The sequence below is a fragment of the Pleurodeles waltl genome, chromosome 1_1 (genome assembly GCF_031143425.1).
Source record: "Pleurodeles waltl isolate 20211129_DDA chromosome 1_1, aPleWal1.hap1.20221129, whole genome shotgun sequence".
NCBI classification, from domain to species: Eukaryota; Metazoa; Chordata; class Amphibia; order Caudata; family Salamandridae; genus Pleurodeles; species Pleurodeles waltl.
In genome coordinates this window covers 139,991,221-140,005,649 of record NC_090436.1, presented here as the reverse complement: position 1 = coordinate 140,005,649, position 14,429 = coordinate 139,991,221, and positions in this window count along the sequence as shown.

Below are 14,429 nucleotides of genomic sequence, written 5' to 3'. Positions count from 1 at the left end.
GGAACCCTTGGACTCTGTGCATGCTATTTCTTACTTTGAAATAGTACAAACAGAGCCAACTTCCTACACCAGTCTATTAGTCTCACAGGTGCATTGTCCAAAGGGGCATAGGAAGTGGAGCTGGGGCAGTTTAAGGATGGACAGGGTGACAAGGTGGGACAAAAGGATGACAATGAGGGTGGTCTCATTTCTTGGCGGGGTCTTGGCATTGTTCTCTGTCTTTGTCCTGGATCTCAGGGACCGCTTGCGGGGTGGCTCTCCATCTGCAGGGGGTGGGGTGCTGGTGTGGTGGTCCTGTGGCGGTGCCTCCTGTCCACTAGCACCGGCGGAGGTGGTGGGCAGTTAATCGTCCAGGCTAGTGTCAGGGGCCCCTTGTTGTGCCACAGTGTCCCTCCTGGTGTTGAGGAGTTCCTTCAGCACCCCTAGAATGGTGCCCAGGGTGGAATTGATGGATCTGAGTTCCTCCCTGAACCCCAAATACTGTTCCTCCTGCAGCTGCTGGGTCTCCTGAAACTTGGTCAGTACCGTTGCCATCGTCACTTGGGAATGGTGGTAGGCTCCCATGATGTTGGAGAGGGCCTCGTGGAGAGTGGGTTCCCTGGGCCTGTCCTCCCCCTGTCGTACAGCAGCCCTCCCAGTTCCCCTGTGTTCCTGGGCCTCTGTCCCCTGAACCGTGTGCCCACTACCACTGCCCCCAGGTCCCTGGTGTTGTTGGGGTGGTGGGTTATCCTGGGTTCCCTGTAGTGGTGGACACACTGCTGCTTGACGTGTTCTGGGGACAGAGGTATGGGCCTGCTGGGTGGGTGCTGTGCTGGTGTTTCCAGAGGGGGCAAGCTCTGTAGTGGCCTGTGCCAGTGTGAGTGGAACCGACTGTCCCGAGGTCTCAGATGGGCCGGGCTGGTCATCTAGATCCAGTTGGACAGAGCTGCTATCATCACTGTGGGCCTCTTCTGTGGGTGGAGTGGACATGTCTGGACCCTCCTGTCCGATGACGTTGGGTAGGTGTCCTGCAGGGGTGTAAAGGCATGATTATTGCATCTGTATGTGCCATGGTGTGCAATGTGTGGGTGACCGCGTACCCCAGTGCTTGCATTCCTGTGTAGGACCTTGTGTGATTATGGTTTCGGGGGCTGTATGGGTATGTGCAGTGGCCATGCATTGGTGATGGGTGTCCATGGATTAGTGTTGCATGCAGGGCTTGGTATTGGGATGGGTGGTTTGTGATATTGGGACATGTATGAGGAGTAGGAGTGATGGGGATGAGGACGAGGGTGGGGGTATGTGATTGCATGCAGGTAGGGTGGGGGATGTAATAGTAAAGATTTGACTTACCAGAGTCCATTCCTCCAGCTACTCCTGCAAGGCCCTCAGGATGCAGAATAGCCAAGACCTGCTCCTCCCATGTTGTTAGTTGTGGGGGAGGAGGTGGGGGTCCGCCGCAAGTCCTCTGTACCGCGATGTGGTGTCTTGAGACCACGGAACACACCTTCCCCCGTAGGTCGTTCCACCTCTTCCTGATGTCATCCCTGTTTCTTGGGTGCTGTCCCACTGCGTTGACCCTGTCCACTATTCTTCACCATAGCTCCATCTTCCTAGCTATGGAGGTGTGTTACACCTGTGATCCAAATAGCTGTGGCTCTACCCGGATGATTTCCTCCATCATGACCCTGAGCTCCTCCTCAGAGAACCTGGGGTGTCTTTGCCGTGTCATGGGGTGGTGTAGGTGATGTGTGGGGTGCTGTGTGTGTTGTGATGTGTGGGGTGATTTTAGAGGTGTGTTGTGTGAGGTGCGTGGATGCTATGTGGGTGATGGTGTTGAGTGCCTGTGGATGCTCGTTTTGTAGATGGCGGTGTCTCTCTGTGGCCTTCAGTCGCAATTGTGGTCGTAAGGGTTTGTGGGTGATGTGGGTGTGTGTTTTATATTGTATTGGGTGTGTGGGAGTGGTGTGTGTATGTGTATCAGGTGTGTGTATTTCGAATTGTCCAATGTGGATGTGTTTTGTATATGTGTGTGTATTTTGAGCGCGGTGGTGTGTACCGCCAATGGAATATCGTAGTTGAAAGATCGCCGCGTGGATTCGTGGGTCGTGATAGTGTGGGCGTATTCCTGTTGGCGTGACGGTGGAGGATTTGTTATCGCCAGTTTATCACTGACCTTTGGTGTGGCGGACTTGTGTGGGTGTCTAGATTTTGGTGGATTCCGGCCTTTGGGTCATAATGACCGTGGCGGAATTCCGCAGCGGTGTGTTGGCGGTCTTCTGCACGGCGGTATGCGGCTTTTACCGCCAATGCTGCAATGACCCCCAAAATACTAAACTCCTGCAGGATCTAAAACAAATCACTTGCACAATGCTGCCTTTAAAAAAAGATTTGAGGTCCGCTTATTATTCACATGAATCCAAACTGACTCAGAGATCAGTGAACATTTACAGCACTGACGCCAGCAGGTCACTAAGTTTAGGCTGAGCTAACACCACCTATAAAGAAATGCAAAGTCCTCGCTTTCAGATGTAGTCCCTTGAGAAAGTAACAAAGGCAGAGAGGAAAACGCCCATGATCAAAAAAGAAATACATGAAAATTGAGTGTTACTTGTTTAAATCATACACTAATTAACGGACAAACTCGTTCTTTAAGCATTTGTGATTTTCCTCTGGGGAAGCACTGCCTCCCTGTGGACAAGCATCGAACAGCCACATTGCCAGAGTCGGAATTTTGGCACACGACGTCCCAGCCCAAATATTTTTTTAAACAATTGAAAACGGATAGACTTTTCCCTCACCTTCAGTAACTGCACACGATTGTGTTCTTTCACTATACAAATCATGATGCCTTGGTGTATACTGAACTAATAGGTATGGCTATTTATCGTAAATTATGTTTAAAATACTTTATTTAGTCGATGTCAATCTTTTTAGGTCCTCTCCACCTCTCTCTCTCTCTCTATCTGAAACGCACTGTAACACAAAAGAGACCTCTTCCCCTTTGTGAATTGTGAAAAACGTTATTTACGTGTAGGTCATATTAAAAAAAACATTGCAAACATTCTCATTTTCTTTTTTATACTCATCTTGCTTTCCTTTGAGGAAAACGGGCTGTATTAAAAAACAAAACGAAAACAATTTCTTTATTTAAAGGCAATCGAAACATGGTGGTCTGCTGACCCCAGCAAGCTACCATGCTTGTGATTGTAGCAAATTGTAGCGAGTCACAATTTGAAGCCTAACTTTTTAATATTTATGAAGCAGGTCGAATGTCCCGCTACGATTCTGCATTTTGTGAAGTAACCTATTAAAACTTAAGTTGGCTTGCAAAATAAGAATGACATTTGGTAAAAGTCTGTGAGAATTGCGACCCTTCTTATTACCTAATGCATTCGTCGTACATGAGGTACAGTATTCCCTTTCCTAGGGTTTTAACACACATATTTACCAAATGATCTGAGAAGGTGGTAAACAAGACTGGACTAGCTATTTCTGGGAGGCTGAGGGCTGCCTTTATCACTAGGGGCTGGTTTTACATCAGTGCTGCAATATGGCCCCCAATAACAAAATCAGCAGGCCAGCATAATCCACTAATTTTCGTTTCCAGCCTCCCTGGGCCAGCCAGCACTTCACACATACACTCAACTTCTTTATTTAAAAAGATACATAATTTAACACCGCGTGACCCACCCCTAGTGTTGTATTTGTTCACAGGGCTATCAATCTGTACAGCAGTAAATATATTTTATGGGACATGTAAAGCCCAGTATTTAGAACTGTATGCCCTTATTCCTTTGACAAAAGTGCTGTAAAAAAGTGGGTAAGGGTTACCGACCTTACACTAAATCCCACACAGAGACTATTCGGGGTCAGTTTGCTGATGTAGTGACCAGGAGCTGCTCGCGTGGCTGGAGCTGGGGTTTGGCGCAGATGACGCAAGAAAAAAATAATTAACTACCTGCTTTGCTCCCGCGCCGCGTTGCTCTCCTCTCCTGTTGCTGCTGCAGGCACAGTCTCCCAGCCTACCCTGGGCCAATCCTGACGTTGCTCAGAGCAGTGTTGGGACTGCCTGGGAGCGCCCAGCCAGGGTGCTCCCAGGTCGACTGGGAGCCTGTGCAGGCTGTCTCCAGCCCAGCAACGTGTTGCTGGGCTGGAGAGAGCCCTGTGTGCATGTGTGCTTGGCCGGCCCGAGACGGCTGGCCAAACACACATGCGCTCTGAGGGGAGTGCACAGTGCACTCCGCTCAGCTCACCACCCCCAATGCCCCGCCCCCTTTACATGGAAAGGATAATAAACAGAGTTTACTATCCTTTCCATGTAAAAGGATTTGCAGCGGTTGCTGCTGGTGGGGAGGCGATGTTCCTCCACCTTTACGGAAGAATCACGCCTGGTAGTGACGTAACCCGTGAACTAGTTTTCCACATGGAGAAATAAAATTAGAGGTAACATTGCTCCTAATATAGCACTCATTATGAAAGCACTCTGCAATGCTTCCCTTGCTACTGGGCAGGTTACAAGCTTTTGGATAAAGACTTTCATAATCCCTCTGCTAAAGAAGCCCTCTGCAGATCCATATATGTTAGCCAAATTCAGATGTTTCTCTCTACTACTCTTTGCGGACAAATTACCAAATCCATTATTAACCAACGATTCTACAACTACACCTAAGCCAACAATCTTTCCTCCCCCTATCAGTCACGTTTCTGCCCCCATTAAAGTATGGAAATGGCTTTTGTTGCTGCTTCTGAAGACATCCAAGAAATCCTAGAATCACACAGTGAAGTTATACTAATTTTACTAGCTCTATCAAGCTAACTAGCTCTAACTGTGGCAGCTGTATGGTCCAATTTGGTGTAAAAGACCTGCACCCCTATATCAACTAACAGGCCTCTTAGTCATACTTCAGAGTTCTCTATTGCGGGGTTCCTCAGGCTTTTCCCTCATCCCTACCCTATTTAACATTTTGCCACCACCATCCATTTGTTTAATCTACGATTCTACAAGTAATCAGATGACATTTATTCTTTAACTAGACGGTACCTACTGCTATGCCAATCTCAATTTAAGTATTGCACGTGTGCGGCTGCAAACTGGATGAACATGGACACTCTCCACCTTAACTCGAATAAAACTTAGATGCTTGTCCTTGCAACATGTCAACCTGAATCTCTGCTTGGTAGCCGTAGGATCTTACCCCTGCTCCTGTTCATTTCAACTTAGCTCCAAATCTTGAGATAATTTTTTATTGCCAGCTCTCCTTCTCATTCACCTTGGTAACCTCTCTGATACCTGCTTTACTCTCATCAAAATAATAAGAAGGCTCCTCTCCTTATTACTTAAATACATCTGCAGAGCTCAGGGGTGTGGCTATGATACTGGGCAAACCCTCCTTTGAAGTCACCCCAAACAGTTGAGGGGGCAGCTCCTCTCCCACTGGGATTGGTGCCTGGCTAGCAGGATGATAGAGGGGGCAGTCTCAGGTGTGAGCAACATCTGCCTGCGACAGAGGAGACATCCTTTGAAGTTAATTAAGTTCCTGGGCACTGCTCAGATGGCCATCCTGTCAGGGGAATGTCAATCCCTCTCCCTTTGTCTCAGCTGTGGGAACCACTTCATACCTAATCAAGTAGCCATTCAGCTCATGGGTGACAGTGAACACTGGCGTAAAGCCACCTTTAGGTCAAGCAAGAAAATTACTACTTTCTAAAAGTGTAATTTTCCATATAGTAATACAAAATGTGACTTGACAATTAATTTTGATCTTAAATTACTATTAAAAGAAGTCATTAAACCATATTCATAACTACTCCCAAACTGCAATTAACCGCTATAAGACGTTATAGTGTAAAACAGTGTTTTCCTATGGGAAGGCCAACCCTGAAGAAGTGAAAAACAACTTTTGAGGTTTTTCACTGCCAGGACAGGCAATACATTCACTGTACGTGTCCTACTTTTTAAATACCATGCACCCTGCCCTATGGCCATTTAGAGCCTACCATAGAGGTGACCGATAGTTATTAAAAGGAAATTTCGAGGACTGGCAAAAGATTTAATTTGCCAGGTTGAAATAGATGTTTGAAACTGCGTACCTAGACTGCAGGGACAGGCCTGGATTTTACAGTTTTTGTTTTGTGGGTAGCACAATGACTGCTACAGCCCACTAGTAACTTTTAATTTACAGACACTGGGTACATATAGACCCATAGACTAGGGTCTTATAAGTAAATTAAATGTACAAGTTAGGATTATATCAATTTCACTATGTTTAAAGGAAGAACACAAGCACTTTACCACTGGTTATCAGAAGTAAAGTATGCAGAGTCCTATGGTGAACTAGAATGGGTTCAATAAAGGAAGGCAACATTTTGGGCAAATGCTATGCAAAAGATGGCCACTTCCAACACCCAAATTTCACTGGAATTTGTTAGGATATCAGAAAAAGTTTATTCAAGATCAGGCTGATGATGTTTTAAGAAGTAAGTATACAACTTAATCTGCATATATTCCTACTTCTTTCTTTAAAATACTCAATATTCTAGCAGTCTTGGGCTTTCTCTGGCTTACAAAAGGATCTGAGGTGTCCAATCTCAGTAACTGTAGAAAATTAAAGTCTCCACCAGCTAGGAAGATAGTTCATGCCATTAACATATCAGTCTGGTTTGTAGGAGGTATGGGATTGTCTTTCACAGGTCCATAATATCTAACTACTGTAAAATATTGCATATGTAATTTGATTATCAAGGCTACCCTGTGACCAGTCAGATCTTTTATTATTTTATTTGCTAAACCAAGAACATTATAAACTAATAAAATAACTCCCCTGTGGGCAGATGAGAGGGAAGAATAATAGGCCTGTTTAACACCTGGCTAGGTCCACAACTCTAAGTGCTTAACTGTGTGCGACTTTTGTATCAATAGTATTGCCAGCTTGAGTGTGCTGAGCCAAGTCGCTTTTTCCTTAATGCGATTGTTAAAGACGTTAACAGAGAATATTTTTAATTTATCCATGCCCTGTATCTTGATTGTTTAATCCTGTATAGTTCTTTTGGCTCATCTGATTACTGTTTCCAAGAAACCATTTCCCACCTCCTCTTACTTTAACCGAACTGCCCTTCACCATTTCCATCCTCACCTCCACACATTACCCTTCCCTTGCTTTGTCCATACGCTGTTCCCCTCCTCTCTCCTACCTCTTGCATCCTCCCTGGGATATGCACCCTGGACAGTCGAGAAACCACCCTCTTGATACTGATGCTTTGTCTTGCTCAAACCTGGATTCCCCTTGGGCCTCCACCCAGTGGCCAACATTGTTCAACTAGCTTGTGTTATCATAGAGTCTTTTTCTCTTTTATCCCTTCTATTCTATTTAGGGTAATTGAAAATCTCTTGTGCAGTGCGTATACCATTAAAAATCTGAAATGTGTCTAGTGCTAGAACTTTCATTTTTGCCCTTTGTAGTAACATTGCTTGAGCCTCTAGTGATCCAAAGTCAGATATCAGCTGTTTGAAACTATGAACATTTCAAATGACATGTTGGGATACATGTTGAGGCAAATCATACTCACTAAATTAACCTGTGCTTAAACCTGGGTTGTGTGGCACAAAAAGCAGTCAGGCTTAAGTTAGAGGCAATGTGTAAAGTATTTATGTAGCACACAAACAGTAATAAAGTGAAAACACAACACAAAAAAAATCCCGAACCAATTTCGAAAAATACAGTAAATGTTAATAAAGTATTTGACACCAAACTGACAGCAAAACCCAATAAGTAGAACCATAGTTATTCATTTTTAAACTATAAGGTCCAAAAAAGTGCCTAAAAAACACACAGCACCAGCCACAGTCATCTAGTTACATGAGACCGGGTCAAAGTCAAAAGTTAAGGCCAACAGCGATGGAGCACGGTTCAGGTACAAGTACTGTCAGCACTTACCTTCGGACTTGGAAAAATTCTTAAAGGAAAATTTCTTAGAAGGTAAAGTTCAACAGGGCAAGACTGCAAGAGGAGTCCAAGGAGGGAGCTTCATCGTCAAATGGCCTTGGATAGAAGCTGTGGTGAAGATTTCTATGTTTGGACGAAGTTGCCAAAATGAAAGCCAAAGAACTTCAGTGGGGTACAGCAGAGGGCAGTAGCCGAAGACAGTACCACAAGATCTGATCACCTTTAGTGAAGGACTGCTGAAATGGGTTTGCTTTTTGTGGAGAAGAATGTAACATGGGAAGCTGTGAAGTCAATCTGACCGGTGATGCACCTCGGGTGGATGAGCAAACAGAATGGTCTCGGTCTCCTCCTGGTTCTCAGATCAACGGTCTAGGACTGGTGGTACAACTCTTGGGGGTTCAGGACTCACTCAGGCTAGGCCCAGGTGCATGTTCATGATGGAGGGAGCCTCTTGTGTCCCTGTGGCTCTAAACAGGAGGCCAGCAAACTAGCTTTTTGAGTCACTTCTGGTAGTCCTAGGTGAAGACGTAGGGCTCAACATCAGGGCTGGCCTCGAGGGTTCAAAACAGGCCCCAGGCAGCAAAGCAGTCCTTCCTGGTACACCAGCAGACTGGCAGAGTGCACAGCAGGTCACAGCAGCAGGCAGTCCTTCTGAAGGTGAAGTAGTGAACTAAAGGGTAGGTGTAAAGGTTCTATTTTTGTACCCTGGTGCCTGTCTTATGGAAAAGTTCTTTGAAGTGCATGGAATTTCTTGACACGGTCGTTAAGCCCTTTCTGTGAAGACAAAGCAAAGGCTTTTCAGGTGTAAATGGTGCTGTGCTCAGATCCTATTCCCTCTATTGTGTGACTGTGTGGGAGGTTTTCACAACCTCTAACTGTCAGTTACACCCAGCCATGTGGCCCAGGCCTGGCTTCATGTACAAAAGGGCTAAAGGCAGGAAAATGTAAAATTTCTACAGTAAAAGTAAAAAGAACAACGTGATGAGTGAATGTTTGAATTAATCTCAGCCACTGGCAGCTGCTTGGGCTGCATCCCAATGCATCGTGTTTTGCCCACCATGCCACTTCAGTTTGGACCCAGCCATATGAAAATCAGCCTTGACCGTGCTCCTCGTGGGAACAGTACTGCCTGAACTGCACGGCCAGGTCCTCCCTGAGCCAGACCACAATCAACCTAGGACCGGTTTTGCCAGAGTTATGGCTCTTCAGCCAGGCATAGTTTGTTTCCTGTGGAACAGTGATCCTGAGACCCATGTTTGGGTGAGCCCGGCACACTAAGGGTGGCAAAAGCAAAAAAATGAGGTGATGGATGGAATGCTTGAGTTAATCTCAGCCACAGTCAAGCGCTTGGGACGCATCCCAATTCATCATTTTTTGCCCACCATGCCATCTCAGTTTGGACCCAGCCATATGCAAATCATCATTGACCCATGGGAACAGCCTAGCCCGAACTACAAGGCCAGGCCCTCCTTGAACTGGAACACCAGCAACCTTGGACAGGTTTTGCCCTATTTAGGGATCTTCAGCCAAGTATAGCTTGGTTCCAGTGTCACAGTGAGCCCGGGACCCATGTCTGGGAATACCCGGTGAATGGGCTCCAGTGGCTTGTGTCAGCTAGGTGCTTATTGAAATTTATCAAAGTTATTCACACAGAGAAAAGGAAGCCATAACCATCCTGTGGGAGTACTGACACTTCCATCTATACCACTATGGAAGCCAGTTGCAAGTTACAGACCCTGAACTACTTATTCTGCTCTTCCACTGAAATCTTGTCCTGAAATTGAAAAGTGGAAACTGCAATTTCTGAGAAAAATATTTGAATTTCAGTAAAAAACTAAAATGAACAACTCTGCTGATTATCTGGATGCCCAGCCCCACCACAGAATAGTAAGTGCTGCAAACAGAAGAAACCAAATAGTACATACACTTGATAGATGAACCTCCAGAGAAGAGGTGAATCAGGGAAAATCCACAGAATAGTGCTTGCAGATTACCATGGGGGCACCAGAGCAAAATTCATAACAAGATGTGTTGCTTGCGCAGATCTATCATAATGAGGAAACCTGTTAACACCCACAGCAAATTTTTTGATGTTACATCTGAACCATCAGTGACACCTAACAAATTACTGCTTTGAGGAACACAGCTAAAAATGTTTGTCGATCTGACTTCACAAACACTACAAATTGTCCATTGTGTACATTCAAGTAATTGTGAAGAGAAAAGGCCTGATTTAGAGTTTGCTCAGTAGAATTCAAATAACTTTGGGCCTGACTTATAAGTTGGCAATAATGCTCTGGCCGTCCCCTTTTTTGACTGAAAACCTGCCAGCCTCCGTGATGGTCCGCCCGTCTTATTTAGATGTTAGTGTTCTCATAGTGGAAAACCCACATTCGAACCACCATCTCTATCAAGAAACAGCGCCTGCATTGACAGTGGGAGAGGAAATAGTGAATGCAGGCAGGAACCTAGACACCCTTATGGCTGGGCAGATTTGGATGTGCCTTACCGCCAAGAAAAAAAGTGGTGGTTTGACTTCCACTTCTGAGTTGGTGGATAGGAGTGCAACCTCACCTTTTTCCTGATTCCATTTCTGATTTCCGATGGACACTACTGGTCAACACCTGCTGTTGCTGCTGTCACTGACCCATGTGGAAAACACAACCACCCCTTGCCCCCCGTCGTCAGATTCGAAGGTAGGGACGCTGCAAAGGTGGGCACTGCACGAAAGGTCAGGACCACTGCAGGCATACACGTCAGAGTATTTTTTTAAATCACTGTGATATGCATATGTCAGGGAGACAATTGGTGACACATGGCTGCGGACACACTGGCACAACACGCATATCGCACACATGCTGGTGTCAGTATTCATTGCCAAATGAATGCTGGCACCACAGTGACAGTACATTCACGCTTGTCAACGGTGTCCATGTGTGCGCAGTGCAAAGGCACCTGTACTGGTTGGTTTTTGCTATCTGTTCTATATGTGGATTGGCTGGTTGAGGTGGAGGGAACTGGAGCGAGTGGTGTAGTTGCATCTGTGTGTGTCACTTTCATGTGGGATCGATGTTGTGTATGTTGTGTTGTCATCTAACACATTTGGTGACTGTCATTGTTGTGGGGCGAATGTTATTGTGCTGTGTGTAGTTGTGCATGTGTGTGAGTTTGTTTGCATAGCTGGGTGTGTAGTTGTGTTGATTGTTGTGGTTGTGTCGTGTGTGGATGAAGCGTCAAATGTGTGTATGTTGTGTCAAGGATGCATGTCAATGTGTGTTTTCTCCATGTACAGGTTGTGTTGTGTTAGAATGTCAATGGGTTATTGTGTGAATGTGGTGTGTTCCATAGCACCTGACTTTGTACGAAGTCCACTGGGTCCTTTCTCGGTCTTCCTCCTTCAGCAATCCATTGCTAGTTCACAGCTTGCAGATCTGTAACATCTAAATACAGCGGGCGGACCACCGTTTACTTGACTGCCTTTTCGGGTCTGCCAACGACGCGGCTTGGGGTAAGGCCGCCAAGATCTAAATCAGGCCCTTTGGAATATGGCGGACTGGATATCAGTCATGTTTATGACAAAGTATCCCATCCACCAAACACTAAGGTCCTGATTATGAACTTGGCAGAGGGGATTACTCTGTCACGAATGCGACGGATATCCTGCCCACCATATTACAAGTTCCATCATATCCTATGGAACTTATAATACAGCCGATGGGATATCCTTCACTTGTGTGACGGAGTAATCCCCTCTGCCAAGGTCATAATTAGGCCCTAAATCTGGCCCATCGACAAGAGTGAGAGAAGCAGTGTGATACCTCAACTTGGGCAGCCGGTTGACAAGTTGTTTAACAAATGTACACGACAATGAAGACACCAGTGCCAGTCATTTCTGAAAACATTCCAGTAATCGAGGGCCAGAGAAAGCACAACTTCAGCTGTCTACCAGATCTTAGACACCTTTTCATTGTCACTGATGATTGCGCCAAGTAGCAGGAAACTGAGACAGTCTTCACCACATTTTCTGAAGAAGTGACTATGATAAAGTAAGGGCCCATCATCACCCCAAGTGAGACCACTGCCACCATGTGTTCTATCAGCTCTGGAGCCTGATAGACCCCTGCCTCCACTGCAGCTTCACCAGAGGACTTCAACCCATAAGCAAAGCTCTCACACCTATCTTCAATGCCTTAATCCCTTCTGCTACCTTGGCAGACACATGGAAACACACTGAGGTCCTCCCACTACTCAAGAAACTGCAGGCCCATCTAGTCTCATCATCCACAGACCGATCTCCCTACTCCATACCCGACCAAAGTGCTGGAGAAACTTATCAGCAGACACCTCACTGACCATCTCAGCAACCACCAGCTCCTCAACATCACACAGTCCAGCTTCAGACCCAACCACAGCAAGGAAATAGCCCCAGTTGCTGTCACAGACAGCATCTGCATGATGCTATACCGAGGAAACATGTTTGCCCTTGTCCTCCCGGACCTCTCTGGGGCATTTGACACTGTCTCCCACCCTATCCTAATCTTATTCCTACATGAGATTGGAGTCCAATGACCCACTCTCCATTGGTTTTGCTCCTTCTTTATTGACAGGACACAAGCAGTCAGCATGACCTCTTATACTTCGGACACCCGCAGCCTCATTTATAGAGTTCTGAATGGTTCATCACTCACCCCCTCCACATTCATGCACACCCTCACACCCTCTACGCACACATACATTAACATACTCCCCTTCCGAACACTTGCACACATGCACCTCCACTCACTCGCAGACTTGCACAAAGACACCCCCACTCACTCGCTCACAAACACTCACTCAGACATCCCCATTTGCACACATACACGCACACACCACACACATGCACCCAACACCTACCCCTCGGGGAGAAGATGGGTTTTGCACCGCCAGCATCACCACGCCAGCAAGACTCCGCCAAGCTGTATTACAGCTCGTAATACAGCAGGCAGAGTCTTGCTGGCATGTGGTGCTGGCGAAGCACCCGCCTCTTCAACTCCGTCGGCCAGGCCGACAGAGTCGGACTTCTGCCCATAAATGGGCAGAAGTCCTCCAACGACTCCTAATATGGCGGCCTGTTGGCTGCAGTGGCTTCGGAGGTCTTTGAAAATGACCACCAAAGCCATAATGAGGGTCTCAGTGTGCAACACTCCAAGTAAACCTGGAAGGAGTTCAGTAGGACCAAGGTAATTAAAGAGGCCTCTTAGATTGTTTATTTTTTGTCCAAGCTGAGGTGGCATGGAGGGCAAAATACAATGGATTGGGATGAGATTAATTCAACAAAAACTTTTTGTTTTAACTTTCTAAAAGTGGCATTTTCAAAATTGTAATGAAAAGTCTAACTTTGCCATTTAAGAAGGTTTATCATGACAATTTCATAGGTACCAAACATAATATATCTACTGTAGTGGATCCTATTCAATTTTATTTGGAACCAGGAGATTGCTTAGCCTTTTGGCTTGCAGGCCTGTGCCCTGTCACCTAGTGACTTTTAACCTACTTAGCCTGCTCTATTTTAGCACATTTATTTAATTATTTCTTCTAAGATGACTGCTATGTTTATAGTTATCAGTGCCATTCTGTGAAAGCGTCACTATCAGCGTCAAAGACAACTGATATATGAAGGTATTCACATCATGTCCCTTTCTCACTTGCGTGTGACAGGAAGATAATGTACTTTTGGAGGGAATTGTTGATATAATTGCCCCCCTAAGCATGCCTTTGTATCTATTGTTTGGGGGCATACCTACATCAGGGGTCCTACAAGGCAAGGTTATCAGAGGGCTTTTTACCAGATGCCATCATTGCTATCTATGCAACACATCGTCTTGATGGAGACCCACCCTTTGTGCCCCCACGGAGTCTGACCTAGAGGCCTCATTTCAAGGTAACGAGGGTTGGGGGCACGCCTCATGGGCACGGTACTGGCAGATTAGGTTTATCACACCTAGCTCTCTTTAGGTTAGAGATTAGGTTCATTATGCTAGGGTGTTATGGTACCTTACATCTTATGTATATTGCGAGATGGTGGGGGTCTTTATATTCACAGCTCTCATTTTCACAGTCATGCTTCTTGCACTATGCATTATCCTACTTATTGCAACTCATGCATTTTACAGTAGATTGCAGTCTTGTTAATAAATCCTGTTCAAACTTTATTGCATTTATTTCATTGCAGGTGTGTGACTGAGACTTGTTGTTCATGTGAGAAAAGGGTAATTTCTGATTACCCACAACTACCCTGAGATGTCGCACTCTAGAGTCCATGCATAAAGTCTGCCACAAATCACCTTCTACTGTGTGGGTTTATGGTGAGGTACTGCTTGTGAGCTGGGAGGGTTGAGGCAACAGTTGCAAATTATTGTAGGATTGGCATAGTCGTCTACAAACAAAAGTGCAGTCATCCCTAAACCAGCACTCTTGCCTAGAGGAACAGTCCAACTATGACATGGAACCACCAACGATGGCGTT